Source organism: Eucyclogobius newberryi, unplaced genomic scaffold (assembly GCF_026437365.1).
Source record: "Eucyclogobius newberryi isolate DKJ021-1_F unplaced genomic scaffold, fEucNew1.0.hap1 SCAF_9, whole genome shotgun sequence".
Classification (NCBI taxonomy): Eukaryota; Metazoa; Chordata; class Actinopteri; order Gobiiformes; family Gobiidae; genus Eucyclogobius; species Eucyclogobius newberryi.
The window spans coordinates 4,956,960-4,978,184 of record NW_027316532.1 but is presented as its reverse complement, the minus strand read 5'-3'; the positions used below and the strand labels follow the sequence as shown (position 1 = coordinate 4,978,184).

The following is a 21,225-nucleotide window of genomic DNA, read 5'->3' as shown; positions in this document are numbered from 1 at the left end:
GCAAAATGGATGAAGCAAATATGAAGCGCCTACAGCCAGAGAACTGTGAATAAATTATGACATATAAACACGTAGGTAGGTTTCATCAGAACCTGCAGAGAAAAACGCCGGCGAGACATATTATGCAAACTTACAGAGTTTTATGAGCTTTTAACTACATGATTTTGGTACTCACTTATCTTTAAATCAGCACAGTGTTGTATTTTGAGTGATTCATACATGTTTAAGTGATCCTGCTGCTGTAACGTTTTCTGTACACTGTCTTTGACTTCAATAAATACAAGAAATGGATATAGTTTACAGTGGTATACTATAAAACTGTATAGATTTTACGGAGGGCCACGGTCACCGGTGAACAGCGCTCCACCACAATGTAACTGCTGGTTTTGTATCTTTAGATTTATAGAGTTATGTCATATAGAAGTTAACACACAGTCAACAATGCAATAGAATGTGTTTTGATGGGAAGAACCCGTCAACACTCACTTAAACACAGCACAATATTAAAAAACAACTTTGCCATTAACCAACATTGCTCAATCTAGCACTGAACCAGAGTTGGCCGATCACCCACACGTTCCCGTGGAAATAGAAAGTTAAGACCCCACTTTGAAACACTCACCTTACTTTGGCCCATTCTCCGTGGAAATAGATTTGTTTTATGTCATACTGTGGAATAAAACAAACAGACAAAACAACATTTCTGCAGGCTCCTCCAGGCCTAACAGTAGCTCAGTGGCAGAGCTCGCTCTCTGTAAAGCGCCTTGAGTGCCTTGAAGGTAGAAAAGCGCTGTATAAATGTGATTTATTTTTTAAACCAAACAGGTTTGTGGAGATGTATTCTGTTTACAGTAAGGACACAGGTTTTTCTACATTTTTCAGTGAAATAAAAAGATCTAAAATGATATATGGGGGTTTTAAAGAATGAATAAAAAGCAGGTCTAAGCCAGGTCTAACTAAATTAAATCAAGAACAAAGCAGAATGTTTAAATACTTTGAACATAGGCCACGTGCGGGATTAAGTTCCTGTGGAGGGCAACGTTTGGCCCGCAGGCCGTAATTTGAATAGACTGGATTTATACGAATAAATGGAAATTTGTATAAGATTCTATGTCGGTGTAATCCCTCATTCGTCCAGGCGTGTTCCATAGTAGAAAAAGCTTCAGTTGTAGTCATCTGGACTCAGTTAGAAAAAATAGACGTTTCGACTCTCATCCAAGAGTCATTGTCAATAACAGAATTTAGATCGAGAACTCCGATATTAATACTGTTCTGTGGTAAGACCCGCCCATTGGGCGGAGCCTTCCTGAAGTAGAAAGAGTTGTTTGTTTCAACAGAAACTCCCCCCTTGTATCTACCGAGCCTATTCAGAATTTTAATGGGCTATTAGAAACCTCTTTGTCTTTGTGAGACCCTGGCTCAACCACCCTGAGTACCTGATTAGCATCTACATGTCCTGGTCCTGGTCTTCTACCTTTCCAGGGGTTCAGTATACCATTATAGATACCAGGAAGATTGAATCTTAGCCCTCCATTTCTGTTTAAAGAAGGTCTTTCTTTTTTAACAAAAATAGCTTCCTTGACTCCTCTTTCAAACCATCTTTTCTCCTGCTTAAAACCTTCACCTCACCGTCTTCAAACGAGTGATTAGAGGCTTCAAGATGGAGATGCACGGCGCTCTGAGGTCCTGAACTTGTATTTCTTCTGTGCTGATAGAGCCTCTTGTGTAGAGGTTGTTTCGTCTCACCTATGTACCGTTCTTTACAGCTTTCTTCACTGCATTGGATCGAGTAAACTACATTGCTCTGTTTTTGAGTCGGCAACTTGTCCTTAGGATGAACCAGTTTTTGTCTTAAAGTGTTTCCTGGTTTAAAATAAACAGGGACTTCGTGTTGTCTAAAAATTCTCTGCAGTTTTTCCGACAGGCCGGACACATAAGGGATAGAAACACCCTTCCTTCTCTGTTCAGTTTCCCTTTTGTCCTGCTTCTTGGTTCTCTTCACTCTGTTGAGAGCCCAAGCGGAGGAGTCAAGGAAGCTATTTTTGTTTAAAAAAAAAAAGAAAGACCTTCTTTAAACAGAAATGGAGGGCTAAGATTCAATCTTCCTGGTATCTATTATGGTATACTGAACCCCTGGAAAGGTAGAGGACCAGGACCAGGACATTTAGATGCTAATCAGGTACTCAGGGTGGTTGAGCCAGGGTCTCACAAAGAGAAAGAGGATTCTAATAGGCCATTAAAATTCTGAATAGGCTAGCTCGGTAGATACAAGGGGGGAGTTTCTGTTAAAACAAACAACTCTCCGCCAATGGGCGGGTCTTACCACAGAACAGTATTAAAATCGGAGTTCTCGATCTAAATTCTTTTGTTGACAATGACTCTTGGATGAGAGTCGAAAAGTCTATTTTTTCTAACTGAGTCCAGATGACTACAACTGAAGCTTTTTCTACTATATAAGATTCTATGTTCAATGCTTTATATTTGTGTTCCAAAAATGATACACTGAACACATAATAAAGCAGATGATTCCACCTGATTAGCCAGTTTAAATAGCCGCTAATAAAATACATTTTCAACATTAAAATCCCTGTTGATACGATCAAGCCTCGTGTCCACTCACTGTGCACAAATTCACTATTTTCAAATCCACATAATTTCACAAACCCAAAAGTGGCATCGTTCCAGATAAGCAGCAGTTTAGATCAGAGGGATGAATCCGCCGATATGAAAAGGGTTCTTTGACAAACAGGAGATGCAAACACAGATATGGTTTTATCACTGAAGCGGAGTGAGCCTGTTTCACTGTGATCTGGGCAGCTTTGAATGCACCGCTATAGGCTGGAAGCTCACCAGCTCTGTGGAGGCTGGAGAGGTAACTATGGTAGCCGTGGTCAAATAACTGTATCGAGAGTCATCTTTTACATGATTTAGTTATTTTGACGTTTGTTTGCCATCTTCATCCACCTTTGGATAATGGTGACAACATTTTAAAAAGTCTATTTTGTTTCCCCCCTGTAGCCTTTATTAGACAGGACAGTACAGCATGACATGGGGATGAGACTGGGGAAGAATTTTGCTGTAAACTGATTTGAACCCATGGAGTGCATGTGTGCTGTTCACTGGATCACTGAGCAGCACAAAAAAGTCCATTATTTCTTGAAATGACTATTGAAATCTAATTGTATTGTCTTGGTCAATGAATGAAACTACAGTTGACAATTTTAGTCAGCGCTGAATTTGCTTCCGTGTAAGCACAAACTACGGAACCAAAAGTCATGAGCTAACAAATCAATATGTGTCTGTGCTGTGGATGTATCAACTCTGCTCTAATTAAATCAACATTTTAACGCAACTTACTGAATTCTATTGTTATTAGTTCATCTTGGGTTTAAGACAAATTCAACATGCAAGACAAGCCAGCAACTACAACTACACTTTCTCGTCCTATTCAGGAGGCTGGTGATGTAAACACTAGGGGGGGCTGCTGTTTTCTAATGTTTTCTATTATAAAAATGGGAAACTACTAGAAAGACGGGAATGGGACACTGCAGGACTGAATGAGTTTGTTTTGTATGTATAGATGCGTTGCAAAGGTAAGACATGTTTGTTTCCTTTGGGATTAATGCTTGTTACACGTAGGGTTGCATTTTCACATTATATGAGCATCGTGTTTGATTTGTAGGAAAATGACACTTTCTAATAACATATACCACAGTTGTATTGACAGAAAGAATTACTTGGTAACTTATGTGAATTAATGAATGAGTGTCCCTGCAGTGTTAGCTTCATCTGTTGTCCAAAGCTCATCTTATTGTTGGTTTAATTATTATTCTTTCAAAAGTTGAAAGTCCCAGAATCCAATATCAATAGTCCAAGCCATTGATATTTGTATTGAACCAGATGAGCTCATAACAATGCTGCAACAGCAATGCTAATGTCCGATAGCTTCTTGTTCTTAATGTAAAAGTTCATCAAAACGCTTCCAGCACAAACAAATCTCTTTCACCTCATGTGAGATGTTATTGAGATGTAATGTGATTCTGGAGCAGGAGTTTGTAGCCGCTCAGGTGTTTACAGCACAGTGTTAGCTGCAAGCTGTAACTGTAAGCTCACGCACGCCACTGACAGACGCTCTGAGTGGTGCTTCAAGATCCATCATTTTATCAGAAGATTTGATTAGACGGATTAATGGGGCCGATGGGCGATTTAAAATTTGCCCCAAACGGCAAAGTCTCATAGTCTGATAAGCCGCCAATACACAAACAAAGGCTATGTTTGTGAGGTTTATACTGTTAATAGACACACATTCATGTATTATTTAAATGCTTATATTGCTGAATTATTTGGCGCCCCATCGCCCACAATGGACCAGCCGCCTCTGCTTATTTCGTTAACGTGAAATTGGATCACCTGAAGCAATGTTGGTGTAAAGTCGTACTGTGCAGATGTCCTTGGACCTGACCAGCCGAGCAGAGCAGAGCAGGTGAAAAATGGTCCATATGTTACTGTCACACTGTGGTCAGTGTGAGCCAACACAAACTACAAGTGCAGCAAGCCCAGGCTCACATGTAACAGAGCCCCTGCGGCATTACTGTGGCATAACATTCTGCAAATTAAATCTAAAGTTATATATTTTGGGACATATTTATATTGCTATTTGACATGTTGAACTTAAAATGAGACATTGCAGGTGAATAGGAAAAAAAAACTGCCCACATTTATACATTTTTGAGACATCTGGGGGGAAAAACAGACCAATCTGGGAAAAAAAATAAACAATAATGATAATTGATAATTATTATCTTATTTAGTCTGCCAGAAGAAGACTAAATAGAGCTTACTGAAAATTGGTTTTGTTAAATTTGTAGATCCTTTTGTACCACTCCTTTTGTATGATCTGTTAAAATCATATTAAGTACAAGATTATAATTAATTGGTGTAATTTGGTGCATGTAGGCGCTCCCTTATGAGCTGATTTCTATGTCTCTGTGAAAGAAAAATGCATTTGGTGAAAACGGCCTTTCAAGTTACAATGTGCCATGTAAATATATGCATACAAAGTTGATTAAATAAAATTTGACTATTTTGTTGTAAATGTTGAAAGAGGATGAGAGTGTGCAACAACTTCAAAACCAAGTCCTCCAGTTTTATAATATACTGTATTGTCAAAGCCCTGTACAGATACTTTATCTGAGATCATTTGGATTAGGCTTTGTGGTCCAAAATAATAATGAGAAGTAGCACACATTCAAATGTATAGCAATATGTAGCAACTTGGCTTTTAGAAACATGATACTAACAAATAGAATTGATGTGCGGAAATGTGCATTTCAACACGGGGATTGCGCAGGCTGCAGATTAAGCAAATGTATGTGAATGAAACTTTACACTTTTACACATCCACTACAATTTTTATTTGTTTACTTTGACTATTTGAGTTGGGTTTACAATTGTGAAGTTTGAAGTAGATGTGATGATAACAAGTTTAACAACTGTTCCAATTGACGTTCTAGTTTAGATCCTACACTTCCAATAGTAACGTTCAAAATCTGATTCATTAGACTCATAGACTCATTACTGCATTACTCACATCTTGTTGGAGGAAGTCTTGTGGGAAAACCAGGAACCAATTTGTCCCCACATGGAAAAGACAGGAGGTGGAGCAACAGCTGGGTTTGTTAAATGTCTTAGTTTGACTCTGAAGAATTATCAGAGGAGCAACATCTGGACAGAGGAAACGAGGAGCTACAGGTGTGGAATCGAACGTGCCCCAAAGAGACGGGAAACAAGGCTCGTAAGCAGCATTTCAAGGCAGCTTTATTGTATTAAAATGTCAACGCTGATTCTTCTTTACGCACTCCTGATCAGCAAAAGCAAGTGCATTGTGGATGGTGGCTATCTGTCTTCAGTTCAATCCAACGTTTCATACCACATTTTATGACATTAGATAAGATAAGATAGTCCTTTATTGTCCCACATGGGGAAATTTCATTGGTGCAACGCAGGTAGATACAGAGGTAGATACAGAAGAACAGATCACTTTTAGGAAGTCTGAAAAACACTTTCAGTAGAAGATCTCCTATAAATAAATGAAAACTCCCATAGACAAATAAATAAATAAATACCATTGCATGTGATCACGACAGTAATTGCACATGAATATGTGTCACGACAGCACATAGATTGCACATGAATTTCACAGTAATTGCACATGAATTGCACATGAATTTCACAGTAATTGCACATGAATTGCACATGAATTTCACAGTAATTGCACATACGACAGAATTGCACATCAGTATTAGGTTAGGTCAGTATTGCGGGTGTTCAGTACTAACAGTTTTTGTTATAAAGTCTGACAGCAGCAGGAAGGAAAGACCTACGGAACCTTTCCTTCACACATCGAGGGTGGATCAGTCTCTCACTGAAGCTGCTCTCCAGAGCGGAGAGAGTGTCCTGCAGGGGGTGACACTCATGGTCCAGCATAGATGTGAATCTAGCCAGGACCCTCCTGTCCCCCACCATCCAGAGCACAGCCCAGGATGGAGCTGGACTTCTTGATGACTCTGTCCAGCCTCCTCCTCTCCCTCTCTGTGATGCTGCTGCTCCAGCAGGCCACACCGTACAGGAGGGCTGATGCCACCACAGAGTCGTAGAAGGTCTTCAGGAGTGGCCCTGTCACTCCAAAAGACCTGAGTCTCCTCAGGAGGTAGAGCCGACTCTGGCTCTTCCTGTACAGTGCGTCTGTGTTATGAGTCCAGTCCAGTTTGTGGTTCAGATGAACACCCAGGTACTTGTATGAGTCCACTCTCTCAATGTCCCGTCCCTGGATGTTCACTGGTGAGGGGGCAGTGGGGTGGCGTCTGCGGAAATCCACCACCATCTCCTTTGTCTTCCCCGCGTTGATGAGGAGGTGGTTCCGCTGACACCAGTCCACAAAGTCCTGCGCCAGTCCTCTGTACTCCGCGTCATCGTCGTCCGTGATGAGTCCGATGATGGCAGAGTCGTCAGAGAACTTCTGCAGGACACAGCTGTCCGTGTCATGTCTGAAGTCTGCAGTGTAAAGGGTGAAGAGAAAGGGCGCGAGGACAGTGCCCTGGGGCGCCCCCACACTGCAGGTCCGAGTGTCAGACACACAGTTCCGGGCTCTCACAAACTGGAGTCGGTCTGTGAGGTAGTTCAGGATCCACTCTGCCAGGTCATACTCCACACCAGCCGTCTCCAGCTTGTCCCTCAGGAGCAGCGGCTGGATGGTGTTGAAGGCGCTGGAAAGATCGAAGAACAGAATCCTCACAGAGCTGCCAGGCTTTTCCAGGTGAGAGAGAGAGCGGTGCAGCAAGGAGATGACGGCGTCCTCCACTCCGATGCCAGACCGATATGCAAACTGCAGCGGGTCCATGGCTGAGCTCACGGTGGAGCGGAGGTGGTCCAGGACTAGCCGCTCTAGTGTCTTCATCAGGTGGGACGTGAGAGCCACTGGCCTGAAGCTGTTGAGGTCTTTGGGGCGCGGTGTCTTAGGCACAGGTACCAGACAGGAGGTCTTCCAGACCTGTGGTACCACCCTCAGCTTCAGGCTCATGTTGAAGACATGCTCCATAACTCCACACAGTTCATCCGCGCAGGACTTAAGGAGCCTGGGGCTGATGCCATCAGGTCCTGCTGCCTTCCTCACTTTAATCCTCTTCAGCTCACTCCTCACCTGTGCTGCTGTGACAGTCAGTGGTTGGCAGGGGGACCGTGTGCTGGGGGGATGGGTGAGTCCAGGCGAAGTGGGGAGCTGATGGTCCGGGGCAGATAAGCGAAGAGGAACAGATGCAGGGCATTCAAGAAGTGAGCATTAAAATCATTCACCCACTGTAGATCTGGGCAGGGGGGATTTTGAAGCCCGAGATTGTTTTCAGGCTCCTCCACAATCCCTGAATGTTCTTTTGCTGCAGCTGCTCCTCCATCCTCCTCTTGTAGCCGGCCTCAGCCTGCCTGATCTTCCTCCTCAGCTCCTTCTGCACAGTCCTCAGCTCCTCCTTGTTCCCTGACCTGAAGGCTCTCTTCTTCTCCTTCAGCAGAGCCTTCAGTTCACGGTTAATCCATGGCTTGTTGTTTGGAAAACACCGCACCGTCCGGGAGGGAACAATGTTCTCAAAACAGAAGTTGATGTAGTCCGTGATGCACTCTGTGATGATGTTGATGTCCTCCCCATGTGGGTCATAAAGCTCAGTCCAGACAGTGGTGCTGAAGCAGTCCCTCAGAGCCTCCTCGCTCTCAGCAGACCACATCCTCACCTAACGGGACACCACAGGCTGCCTGCGCACGATGGGTTCATACACAGGCCTCAGATGTACAAGGTTGTGGTCCGAGCTGCCCAGGGGAGGGAGGGGGGAAGAAGAATAAGCCTCCTTGGTGTTGGCAAAAAACAAGTCCAATGTTCTATTCTCTCTGGTGGGGCAGGTAACATACTGGGTGTATGTTGGTAGAACAGAAGAGGGAGAAGCGTGGTTAAAGTCACCAGAGATGAGGAAGAGAGCCTGGGGATGCTGTGTTTGCAGCCTACAAGTGCAGGAGAGCAGTGCTTCACAAGCATCTTCAGCATTGGCAGACGGGGCCACATAGACTGCGATCAAAATCACATGTGAGAACTCCCAGGGCAGATAATGTGGCCTCATGCCAATAGCCAATATTTCAATATCCTTGTTACATAGCTGCTCCCTCACTGTGCAGTGTTCGGGTTTGGACCAGCTCGTGTTCACATACACCGCCAGACCTCCACCTCTTTTCTTCCCGGATTCTCTCGTTCTGTCCGCCTGCAGCAGATGAAAATTGTCCAAACCTACAATAGAGTCTGGCATTTCTGCTGTTAACCAGGTCTCTGTGAAAATCAAGACGCTGCTGTCCCTATAAATCCTCTGGGACCGCATGAGGCTCGCTATTTCCGTCATTTTATTTTGAAGGGACCTCACGTTACCCATGACTACGGCGGGAACCGACTTCCTGTTTGTCCCTCTCTTCTCTCGGAGTTTACGTCCAGCCCGTCTGCCTCGTTGCGTTTTCCTTAGGATGTCCGCCGGGATAACGTGACGATCTCCGGGTAAGACGACAGTTCTCCGCAGTTTCATGAGTTCCTCCTTTGTGTAAACGCGGTACGGCGCCGGGCGGGGGGCGGGGCCGGAGCCGGGGGACTCAGAGCCAAGACACATCGCAACGACACGACGAAAACACTCAATCCAGCCGAATAAAGTCAAAACAAGTTAATTTAAAGCGATTCCAGTGCGTGTCCCGATCGTTCGTGAAGTTCCTCTTTCATATAAACGTGTATATAAACGTGTATATAAACGTGTACCGACGACACGCCGTACTTTAGCGCGGCCAGAGGGCGCGTGGGGGGGGGGGGGGGGGGGGGGCTGGTGGGCTCACTCGGAGCTAGCTCACGTCACAACAACACAACGAACGCAACGAAAAACGCTCAAATCCAGCCGAAAAAAGTCAAAAACAGTTGAATTAAAAAACTATTCCAGCGCGTGTCCCTATCGTACAGTAAAATAGAAAAAATATTTTACAAAATATAGGAGATAAAGCATAATAAGTGTGAGAAAGAAGAGAGAGCGTTTACACCGGGCTGCCAGCTGTACCAGCGCCTTATGACGCTAAGACAGTTTCCCAACAGTAACAATATATTGTTTAAAGAAAATAAAAAACTTTCAACAGTAAAACTATCCATCCATTCTCTTCCGCTTATCCGGAGCCGGGTCGCAGGAACAGTAAAACTAATACAATTGATTAAAAATATATATATACACGCTAGTGGAAGAGCATCATCCCAAGAGCAGTGGTTCTCAAACTGTGTTACATGGTCCCCAATGTGCAATTTAAAGGGACATCCACCCCTCTGGTTTGTCTGTCTCTCTCTCTGCTTCTGTTTTTATTTTCCCTCCCTCTGCTTTATTTTTGGGGGATAAAACAAAGTAACCAGGTACTAACCCTGAAGGCCAAAGGTTTTTTCAGGTGGTAGTCTGAGAACCACTGGTATAGACCAAGAGCGGTTCAGAAGCCCCTTATGAATAGAAAAATATCAAGGTCAATTACCTCGCCCGGATTGGCGTTGCCAGGGCCCCATCCTGGAGCCAGGCCTGGGGTGGGAGCTCGATGGCGAGCGTCTAGTGGTCGAGCCTTTCCCCACGGGGCGACATGGGGCCGTCCTCCCGTGTACCCACCACCTAAAGAAGGATCCGTGGGGCCGGTGCAGAGATCTGGGTGGCAGTCGAAGGCAAGTGCCTTGACACAGAAACTGACTGAGGACATGGAATGTCACCTCGCAGGGGGGGAAAGAGTCTGAGCTTGTGCAGGAGGTTGAGCAGTACCGACTAGATTTAGTCAGTCTCACCTCCACTCACAGTTCGGACTCTGGAACCCATCTCCTCGAGAGGGGTTGGGGTTGCTTATAGCCCCACAGCTCAGCCACCACGTGTTGAAGGTTTCTCCAGTAAACTAGAGGTTCGCGTCCCTTGAGTTGGGGGCAGGTCGTGTCAGTACTTGGCCTTCTTGGAGTCCTTATGAGTGATACTGGACAGTGTACTGACCGGGGATTCCGATGTTTTACTAGGGGACTTTTGAGCACGACAATGACAGCTGGGCATGGGTGATTCGGAGGAAACGCCTCCCTGATTTCAATCCGAGTGGTGTTCATTTATTGGACTTCTGTGCCAGCCACAGATTGTCCATAACAAACACCAAGTTCGAGCACAAGAATGTCCATCAGTGCACATGGCACCAGGACACCCTAGGCCGGAGATCAATGATTGACTTTGTTGTTGTGTCATCTGACCTCCGACCTCGTGTCTTGGACACTCTGCAGAAGAGACCAGCTGTCAACCGATCACCACCTGGTGATGAGTTGAATCCGCTAGCGGAGGAGGAAGCCGGACAGACTTAGCAGGCCCAAGTGCATTGTGAGGCACTGTTGGGAACATTCAACTCACACCTCTGGGAGAGTAAGTTGAGTACATTGAGTCCGAGTGGACCATGTTCTCAACCTCCATTGTCAATGCTGCTTGCTGTGGTTGCAAGGTTGTGGTTGCAAGGAGCCTGTCGCGGCAGCAACCCCTGAACCGTGGTGGACACCAGAAGTAAGGGATGCCGTCAGGCCAAAGAGGGGAGTACATGTAGGACTCCTGAGGCACTTGACAGGTATGGGCGGGCCAGGTGTACCACAGCTTTTGTTGTTGCAGAGGCAAACACTCGGGGCTGGGAGGAGTTCAGGCAGGCCCCTGGATGAGGACTATCGGTCATCCCCAAAGAAATGTTGGCAAACTGTCCGGCGCCTCAGGAAGGGGAAGCAGTGCTTCACAAATACCGTTTATGGTGGGGGCGGAGACTTTGACGTCTTGGGGGCGTCTGACCTTGACTGGGGATGTCGTCAGACGGTGGAAGGAATACTTTGAGGACCTCCTCAATCCCACTGTCACGTCTTCCGAAGTGGAAGCAGGGACTGGAGACTCAGAGGTTGACTACGTTCGTGTTCCGGATGCCTGGTGGGCGCCTCCCAGAGGAGGTGTTTAAGGCATGTCCCACTGGGAAGAGGCCCCGATGAAGACCTAGGACATGCTGGAGGGACTAAGTCTCTCGGCTGGCCTGGGAACGCCTCGATCCCACTGGAGGAGTTGGAGATAGTGTGATAGATAGTGTCTGAGGGCAGGGAAGTTAGGGAGTCCCCTGCCAATATATTAATCGAGCTAAAGAGTGGTGGTTCAATAGCTGACAAGACATGGCTGTTGCATGTCAGTGTGACACAGATTGGCCTCCACATTTCTCCAGGAAAGCTTAAGCCCTTTTCACATCAAGGACATAATAACATAACTCGATAATATTATTATCGATAATATTATTATCGAGTCCAAACTGGTCAGGGCGCCTACACGTGTTTAGCGTGACTAAAGGCTTGAGACTGCAGGGGACTGTTGGCTGGATGATATTAGATGCAGAATCTGCATCTCCAGTCCCCACAAGAGGAGCGCTCTGCTACATTCAGTTATCTCTGGCATTTAATTTAACTTTAAATCAAACAACTTTCAGCATCTCTTTTGGCGATAATGCGCTGCAGTTAGTTTTTCTTAATTTTTGCCCTGTGTAAATCCAAACATTAGTGCCTCCCCTGGCCAAAAGCTGTAATAATATGGTCCACTCTGTCCATTTATGTGACACCATGTGCTCTTGCTTAATTCACGTCTATAGATTTGGACAATTAAATCCTCCCCACACACAATAGCATAACCTGTTGGTGCAGAAAGCAATTGCGTTGTTGGTACAATTTGGTTATTGCAACATTTTGGTTTTTGCACTGAGAATGGATCTTACAGACAGGGAAAACATAAGAAGCTGTGAGGAGTCGAGGAGAGACAAGCTGTCGCCTTGACTCAGTGACTGAGCTGGGTAGGTCAGATGGGTGAGCCTTTAAGGGATGTTACTGACCCCATAGAGATAGACACATCTCCAAATTTTTAGCTAGACTTGTTTAAAAGCAGGAGTTTCAAAAAAAAAAAAAAAACATTTAAGGCTGACGTTCTTGCTAGCAAGAACATCAGCGCCATACATTTACGCCATACAAAAGATCAATTCAGACCCGATACCATTTTCCCTTGCCTTAGTGCATACCGAGACAGAAATAAGAGAGAGAAAAATGACTAGCGAGAAATATTATGAAATCCTAAAACCTTCTGGCGTAGGTGCTGTCTCCAAAAAACGGCAAGCAACGCTAATGATATGGGAAATCAAATGTGACTAATGTGTTTGGAAATAGGGAAAATCAATTGCCTCCTGAACAAATGGGAGAGCTATTAAAATGATCTCTGCAGCAGGAATAGACTGTGGAGCCGCCGGCGCAGAGGCAACAGAAGCTAACACTGTAGCAGGCTGTATATTCCATTTACCGTGTTCCAGCTCATTATGAACCAGGCCTGCAGGATTCACAACATTCACACAGGAAAAAAAAATCGTTATATGCCAGGGATGAGACAAAGCCAAAGAGCAGAGGCTTATTCACATGTTACATCTCTGTGAGAAGTTGAGAATGTCGTTATGGTTCTACGTAAAGCAAATTACCTTAAGACAGATAGAATGTGTGTGAAATCCCTGTCAGAGGAACTGATGAAGAAACTTGGATGAGTGGCGAAACATAGTCCTACGTCTGGTTGACGGAATCATATTTTCTTTAGCAATGGAACCTATTTGGATGACTGAGCGATTACATTGACAATCTACTTAAAGTGCTTTGTGTCCAACATGTTAAATTAATCAATACTCAGAATGTGACACAAGTTTAAAGGTATATAGCTATGAGAGACTGCGAGAGGCGAGGATGGTTAAATAGCTGTTATTTGTATCAAATCTGATGTGTCATTTGCTTCAGCCTTAAGATTATTTGTACCAGTTTACAGATAATCAGAAAGTGCACAGTAAAATATGATTGTGTCCCATATGATAAATATGACAGATAAAAACAAGATAGCTGCATGAGAATGTTTAAGCCAAAGTTCACCCTGGTTTAAAAACATCCATGAAATGACAGCTTTTTAAAATGTATTTATTACAAACTGGTTTTAGTGTTATAATTCTGCTATTTGAATGAAAAATGAAACCTGAGCATCTTTTACATAATGTTTTCTCAAACTGGGGTACACGTGTGTGTGTGGGCCCCATCAGGCACATTCCTCTGTAGTTCAAATTAATACATTTTTTTGTCCTTGTTTAGAACTAGTATAGCAGTTGTGTATTCCTATTTTAGACCTTGTTTAGTTTAGACCTTGAATATCATTTTAAGACTTACTTTTTCCCACGCTTTGAACTCTGCGGCCCATAAAATGGTGCGTCTATTTTATAGATTTTTACTGGCTAACGGCCACCAGGGGGCACTCTAGCGGGAAGCTTTTGTCACACTGTGGTAGAAGTTGTCAGTGGACAGTAGAAGCACTGTCCAGGGGACATGTTGTGTTATCTATATTTTAAGCCTCAAAACGCTGTGTGTTTTGTTATAATCAGACTCATATTCACTGAAGAAATTAGTCTAATGAGGAAGTGAAACTAGACGCGGCTGAACGCAAAGACACACGTGGAGTGCGGACATGCCATTTACGCCGGTCTGCACTTTAGAACCTGCCGCATTGAAATGAGACTTTCTTGGCCAGACCTGACCAGCGAGTCAAAAGACAACCCTGCATCACTACCGTGAACCAAGTTTAGTTTCAGATCTGGTTTAGATACAGGGGGTACTTGGAAGGCCAACTATGTACTTTGGTTCTATTTGCTGTATGTTTAAAATTATGTGATTTTTTGTTATTGTGAATAAATCGACAGACATGAAAGATTTCATCACTATAATAAATATTTGTTTTTACTTCATATTCTGATCAACTCTCGCATACGCCCCTTTTCAAGGGCCTGGACCTGATTTTTAACTGCGAGTGAAGAGCATGCTTCCATGTTACCATTATAGAGAAACTTTTAGTATTAATCACAGGCAATCATTTTCAAACGATTCTCAACAACGTCTCTGATTGGATTGACAATGGTAGTTCTTTCCAAATGAGGGGGAGCATTGGTTCTACTCTGAGCTCCTCTTTGGGATCACCCAGTCAGTTTATCTGGGATTGTCTTTCTGATTTTTACATTTAAAATTGACCACACCTTCACTCTTCTCTTGCATTACACTTAGGCTTAACTCTTCTTTAAATATTCTTTGTATAATGACCTTCATGGTGACCAGATTTGGTTTGATGTTTCTTACCAAAATATTACTGAAGCTTAAAAGATAAGATAAATAAAAAGTCAGATAAATAGTTGAATGACTCTGCTTCTGCCGGTCAGAGTTTAAATGAAAGCTTCTATTGTTCTCAGCAGGGAGCAGACTTCAGAGAACCCGCTGTGTCAAAAGTCTCAAACGCAGAATTATCACTTCAAAACAATCTGCGCTTTTCCTCGGGCCGGTGAAAGGGCACACAGCACGACCACTAACCCAGCCAGCGCCTCTGCCTGCTTTGCTGCGTTTTAGGACAGGCGTTCCTTTCCTATAAATGGATCTAAATGAGATTGGTGTGGAGGCGGTGGAAATGTCAAAAGGACGTCCACGTGTCCTAAATCAGGCTGCGGCTCGGAGTGACGCGCTGCAGAGTAACCTTCTCCAGTGACAGGTTTACGGCAGACTGAAGAGAGCAGCCATTAAAGTTTTAATAAACGGCCACAGAAAAAGTCACTGACACTGTCCTTCAGAGAGACGCATGTTCCAGCCGTCCAGTTGGAGCGAAGACCCAGCCAGGAGGAGGTAAAAGGAGCACAATATAAAGGTGGAACGTGGACGGATGAGGCTCTTGTTGAGCGGGGAGTTGGAATAATATGGTTATCAAGCACATCAATTTCATTCATTTCTTGTATATATATCTTGTTTTTCCAAGAATATCATTTGGACAGGGAATGGTTAGCTCTTAAAGTCTTCAAAAGATGAGCTATGAATGTCATGTCTAAGTATGTTTTAGAGCACCTCTGTTCACCATTCATTTGTTATTTTTTTGCCAGGAATGTTCCACAAAATGGCATATATCTCCATGGCAATATGTTTTTTTGGCAATACAAATTCTAAGATTCATTATGTGTATCCACCTTATTCTGCCCCAAACACTTTTCCTTCTGACAGCTACTGACCCGGAGTTCTGTTGTGATTCAGATTTCCAATTACGTGGGAATTTCATTCATTTCAGTGAAGAACCTAGAGAAAAGTCTCTCGGCTGAAATATTATAGACAGTAAATTGATTTGTGTAAAATGTTAAATGATCATGCGTAACAACACATATGACAGAAAGAGCTCTGTAGTCAGGGTAGAATTGATTTGAGATTTAAAGTCCTTTGCAAAACAATACAAGGTGAATAGTAGGTCGAAATGAGAAGAAACTCTGTCCCTTCCCTGTCCCTCCTCTGTCCCTCCTCCGTCCCTCCCGTGCCCTTCCCCTGTCCCTCCCCTGTCCCTCCTCTGTCCCTCTCCTATCCCTCCTCTGTCCCTCTCCTATCCCTCCTCTGTCCCTTCACTGTCCCTCCTCTGTCCCTTCACTGTCCCTCCTCCGTCCCTCCCGTGCCCTTCCCCTGTCTATCCTCTGTCCCTCTTCTGTCCCTCCCCTGTCCCTCTTCTGCCCCTCCTCTGTCCTTCCCCTATCTCTCCTTTGTCCCTCCCCTGTCCCTCTTCTGCCCCTCCTCTGTCCTTCCCCTGTCCCTCCTCTGTCCCTCCCCTGTCCCTCCTCTGTCCCTCCCCTGTCCTTCCCCTATCTCATCTTTGTCCCTCCTCTGTCCTTCCCCTATCTCACCTTTGTCCCTCTTCTGTCCCTCCCCTGTCCATCCTCACGTGCTTCTGTTCTGGTTCCTTTTCGTGCCTGTCTCCTCCTCCCTCCCCTATTTGGATCTTACTTTTAAACTTGCTCCACTACTCTCTCTCATTTGGAAATATAAAGCATATATTTTTATGTTAAGGTGGTTAAGGTGAAACATAAGCGCAGCAGTCAAGGCTGTAGAGGGCATGGATACATGTTTTATCTCCCCCCCCCCAAAGAAACCCCTGGTGTAGACTTAAAGGCGGTATGGACGATTTTTCGGCGATTTGAGAACGCATGCCACTCCCCCGTGTGGACTGATACAACACACACGTGTGTTTGTTTATTAGCGCAACGGAGCGCATCGCATCTCTCGTCTCCCGTAGATTTCTGTCCACTTCTGCGTCAGCTCGAACTGTCTTTCTCCGTCTTCATTTTGCCCCGTACACTGAGGGAACTATATTATGATAGATCAATGCGCTTAGGCACGCGGAAACGTGGGGACGAGCCTGACGCGGCTGCAGGTGAGCGGTAGGTGCGTTTTATGATTGATACGTGGCAGGACAAATGATTTATCCACGCCACGAGGAAATATGATAAAAAAATTGCTGAAAAAAATCGTCCATACCACTTTTAACAGGCCAAAGCAATGTTGCCCATTAGTAATGATAATGTTTGGTCCAAATTGGCTAGATGTGTGGTCGTCAAATTTGATCTAGGGCAAATTATGGGCAAGAGAAGTGAGAAAAACTGCCATAAGTGCATAGATATTTATGTGGATAGTGAGTCAAGCAGAAAACTCCATTTTCCTCCCTGAGCCCAAAGTCCCATGCCACAGTGAACGGCGGGGGCACTTCCAGCGCTGCTCACAGACGAAGGACTGAATACACATGAGAGGGCACCGCCTCAGAGCTAGAACCTCCTGCTGCTCCTGGCACTCCTTCTCCTCGGCGCTGCTCAGTGGCACAATGGTGTGTGAGGACCATCTGTTGCTCTGACTGATATAGATCTCACAAAGACAAGGCTGTGCGGTCTAAGCTGCAGCACATATGCTAAACTCTGTGTGGTCAACCCAGAACCGAACTTGCTGAATGTTCGCCCTCCTCTTTCCCCCATTTCACGCTACACTGTCCTGTATAATAAGCCTACTTAACAAAAAAAAGAAAGGCATTATCAATAGAAGTTAGTTAGCGCTTTGTGGTTTAATTATAGCTTTAAATTCAGGTTTTTGTAAAGCCCAATATCATAATGGCGGTTTTGCTCGCAGGGCTTTTCAAAATAGTTGCTTATACCCGCATAAAGTTGGGAAATCAAACACTGAAAAAGTCACCAGGAGCTATAGCAACAGCACAAGTGTCAATCTACACCAGAGACGCTAAAGCTGCTGCGGTGTAGATTGGTCTGTCAATCTACACACCAAAGTGCACCAGACTGTTTCATATTACTTACGTACATATTCAATTTGATCAAATGAAATAAGCTTCTAAACGTTACAATAGTTGATCAGAGGGACCATGCTTTATAGAGCAATAACAAGCCTTGGCTGCCGCTCTACTTATCTTCAAAGTTTCGGCTCTGTCACGGCATGGCTTCTCCTTTCTTAAGTTGCCCTTGTAGAAGTGATGTTTGACGTTGTAAAGCACATGATATTTCTTCATGAATCATTGTCCCGATTTCCTGGACGCGATGCTTAATGGGGCTGTCCCCGAATGTTTTTTCTTGTTCTATTGTTCTATAACATCTATCCCAGTACAGATATATACCTATTGACCTCGGATAAATTGTAATAATTCCGAACATTGTCTGTGTTTCTTTTCCTGACCAGCCATTCCCAGCACATTTTGACAAACTACTTAACAAAACCTGAGGGTCTTGGGCTCGACCGCAGAATTTCCATTTCTAGGGCGAAGTTTAGAGCGCAGAGACAGAACCAATCACATAAACCCTGAAGTGACGCAATAAACGCGACACGCTTAACCGGATATTACGTAGCCCATGTCAACCAGGCGTGTTCCGCATTATCCGTCCCAGAACGCAGAAAATGTCGCCTGAATCGCGATGACGCCCTCCGTATAACCGCATCTAACGCACGTTCATCACGGCAAGTAGAGCGGACTTTCCTGATTGTTCAAACCGAAGCGAGAGCAGAAGTAAACACTCGGTCACGAGCCGGGTCCGCCATCTTGAATGTTTTGGAACGGGGGTGAAAAGCAACTTCAGTATCTTCAGTGTGGCGCGTTAAAACCTCCGCCTGGGATTGGATCGGACGATTATGGTCCGACGACTTCATTGGCTTTGACTCTGGTTCCAAACATGTCATTTGTCCCACAGTCTTCCTTTAACTTGTTTCCATTCATTTACAAGTAAGAATTATGAAAGAAAATTGATGGGTTTAAGCTTCAGGGTCACAAGGTCACAGCAACACAGAGAGCAAACAGTTGATTAGATCACCATAGAGACACTTTTGGATGTTTTTGATTGTATTTGTGAAGATGCTCTGTAAAATGGGCCATTTTAGAAGGGTTTCAGACAACTTCTCATAAAAATGAAACTTAGGAACTATTAAATGTGTGCGGCTGCTATTTTCTAAGCTAATTATTGTGACAGTATAAAAGCATTATTGTTAGTATTAATCGCGCATTTGCCTTTTATCTATTCCAGTAAATACATGGTACGAAATAATACTCAGAGAATCTAGCTTTTGGGAAACACAGGCGCTGCAAAGAGAAAGCGTAATTTGATGTCCTTTGTGAACATCTAAAACCCCATGTACTGATATAATACAATCTGTATAACAAATACTGTAAATAGGGCGGGAAAAAAATCTGAATTAATGTCAATAATGCAGTATTTTTTGTAAAATTGTGAACTACAGCTGCATTTTAGAACGCAAGTGTAGAGTTGTTGTCGTGAATTATGTAGAAAAACGCTAGTCAGTGGCATTAGCATTGGTGAGTCAAACATAATGAAGAAGAAATCCTCTCACAACTAAAACAATGGCTTGTAAGTGCATGGTAAGTGATTTTGAGCTTTTAGTGCTTACTTTGATGAAGGCATTTGCCAGTTTAAAGTCTGTGTAAAGTCGTGAATAAGCCGTTCAAAAGCGTTATCTGCGCTGACTGTTCTGTGAGACATTTGTTGACACACACCAACTAGACAACATTTGCGAACCACTTTATAAAAAGGCAAAAACCTAAACACTTGTTGCTTTCTGTAGAAACTATGCCTCCAACCTGCCGCAATTTAATTCTATTCATCTAGGTAGTTCGATCAATCACTGTACTGGGACATATACGGTTTTGTGTGACTAGAGGTACCTGAGCCCTTCGCTGCTGGGCCTTGTTGAGGTGCAGAATGGGGAGGCCTGAAACATGTGGCATTGGTCTTTAACAATGAAGAAACATAAATTCCCTGTGTTTGTTGTTGCGCATGTCTTGTACGCCTCCATTCTTTTCAAACCCCACAGCTCTATTGCCTTTTCCCTCTCAAATCTCGCTCAAAGCTGTTGAGTCAGGCAGGCTGTTTTTGAAATGTTTCTAATATCTGCCTATTTCTGCCTTTTTGCATACAACGTCCGACAAGATTACGAATGTGAACACATTAGCTCAACACGACAAAACTCAAATGGCAAATGTTTAACTTGCATTCATTTTTTTGTAAGAGCCCACTTTTAGACTGATGAATGGATTGACCATTGTTGGAGAAACAGATGCATGTTCAGCATCTTATTAAAAACAACATTATATTTTATATATATATATATATATAATAATCTTTATTGACTAAATATTGACTCAAGTCTGCTTACCTACTCATAAAAGGTTACCTCACGTTACTGTTATAGAGGGCTTTATTCTCCCGAAGCAGCAAATGTGCTGTTAGCACGCTAATGTTTGTTAGCTTTACCGTGACGACAAAACTTTGCTTTGGGCTCTAAAGTTGTGAAAAGCACTTACACACTCATCATGGTGAATAATTAGGCTGCTCAGAATGCATATGGATGTTTCTAAGAGCTATGCCTTGAAATGAGTGGAAACTAAAAGACAGTGAGATCATGGATCATGGCTCATGGATCATGGATCATGGATCATGGATCATGGCTCATGGCTCATGGCTCATGGCTCATGGCTCATGGATCATGGATCATGGATCATGGATCATGGATCATGGCTCATGGATCATGGATCATGGCTCATGACTCATGGATCATGGATCATGGCTCATGGATCATGGATCATGGCTCATGGCTCATGGATCATGGCTCATGGCTCATGGCTCATGGATCATGGATCATGGATCATGGATCATGGATCATGGATCATGGATCATGGATCATGGATCATGGCTCATGGATCATGGCTCATGGCTCATGGATCATGGATCATGGATCATGGCTCATGGATCATGGATCATGGATCATGGATCATGGATCATGGATCATGGCTCATGGATCATGGATCATGGATCATGGCTCATGGCTCATGGCTCATGGATCATGGATCATGGCTCATGGATCATGGATCATGGATCATGGCTCATGGATCATGGATCATGGATCATGGATCATGGCTCATGGATCATGGATCATGGATCATGGATCATGGATCATGGATCATGGCTCATGGATCATGGATCATGGATCTACTGTTGCACTGAGAAGAACGATGTTGAATAACGATTGTTTTTCTTTCCTTTCTCTGACAATTAGTTTTGTGAGGATTCAATTTGAGATTTTCTTATTTTTTTCTGAGAGCAGGATTGACATCAACTTCATTTCAAACCCTAACGTTTTCTCAGCCCGGTGGTAGTTGTTCGAAGCTGATGAAGTGGTCCAGTCCAGACAGCTCTATTGGCAAAGCTTTTTAAAGTATGAGAGTAAACACCAAA

The 21,225-nt window shown here is 44.0% G+C and overlaps 1 protein-coding gene across 1 annotated transcript in view; it reads left to right on the top strand.

The window, feature by feature from the left end:
* LOC140353432 (inactive N-acetylated-alpha-linked acidic dipeptidase-like protein 2) overlaps nucleotides 1–21,225 on the top strand; it is a 440,212-nt gene that overhangs the window by 199,003 nt on the left and 219,984 nt on the right. The window lies entirely within an intron of this gene.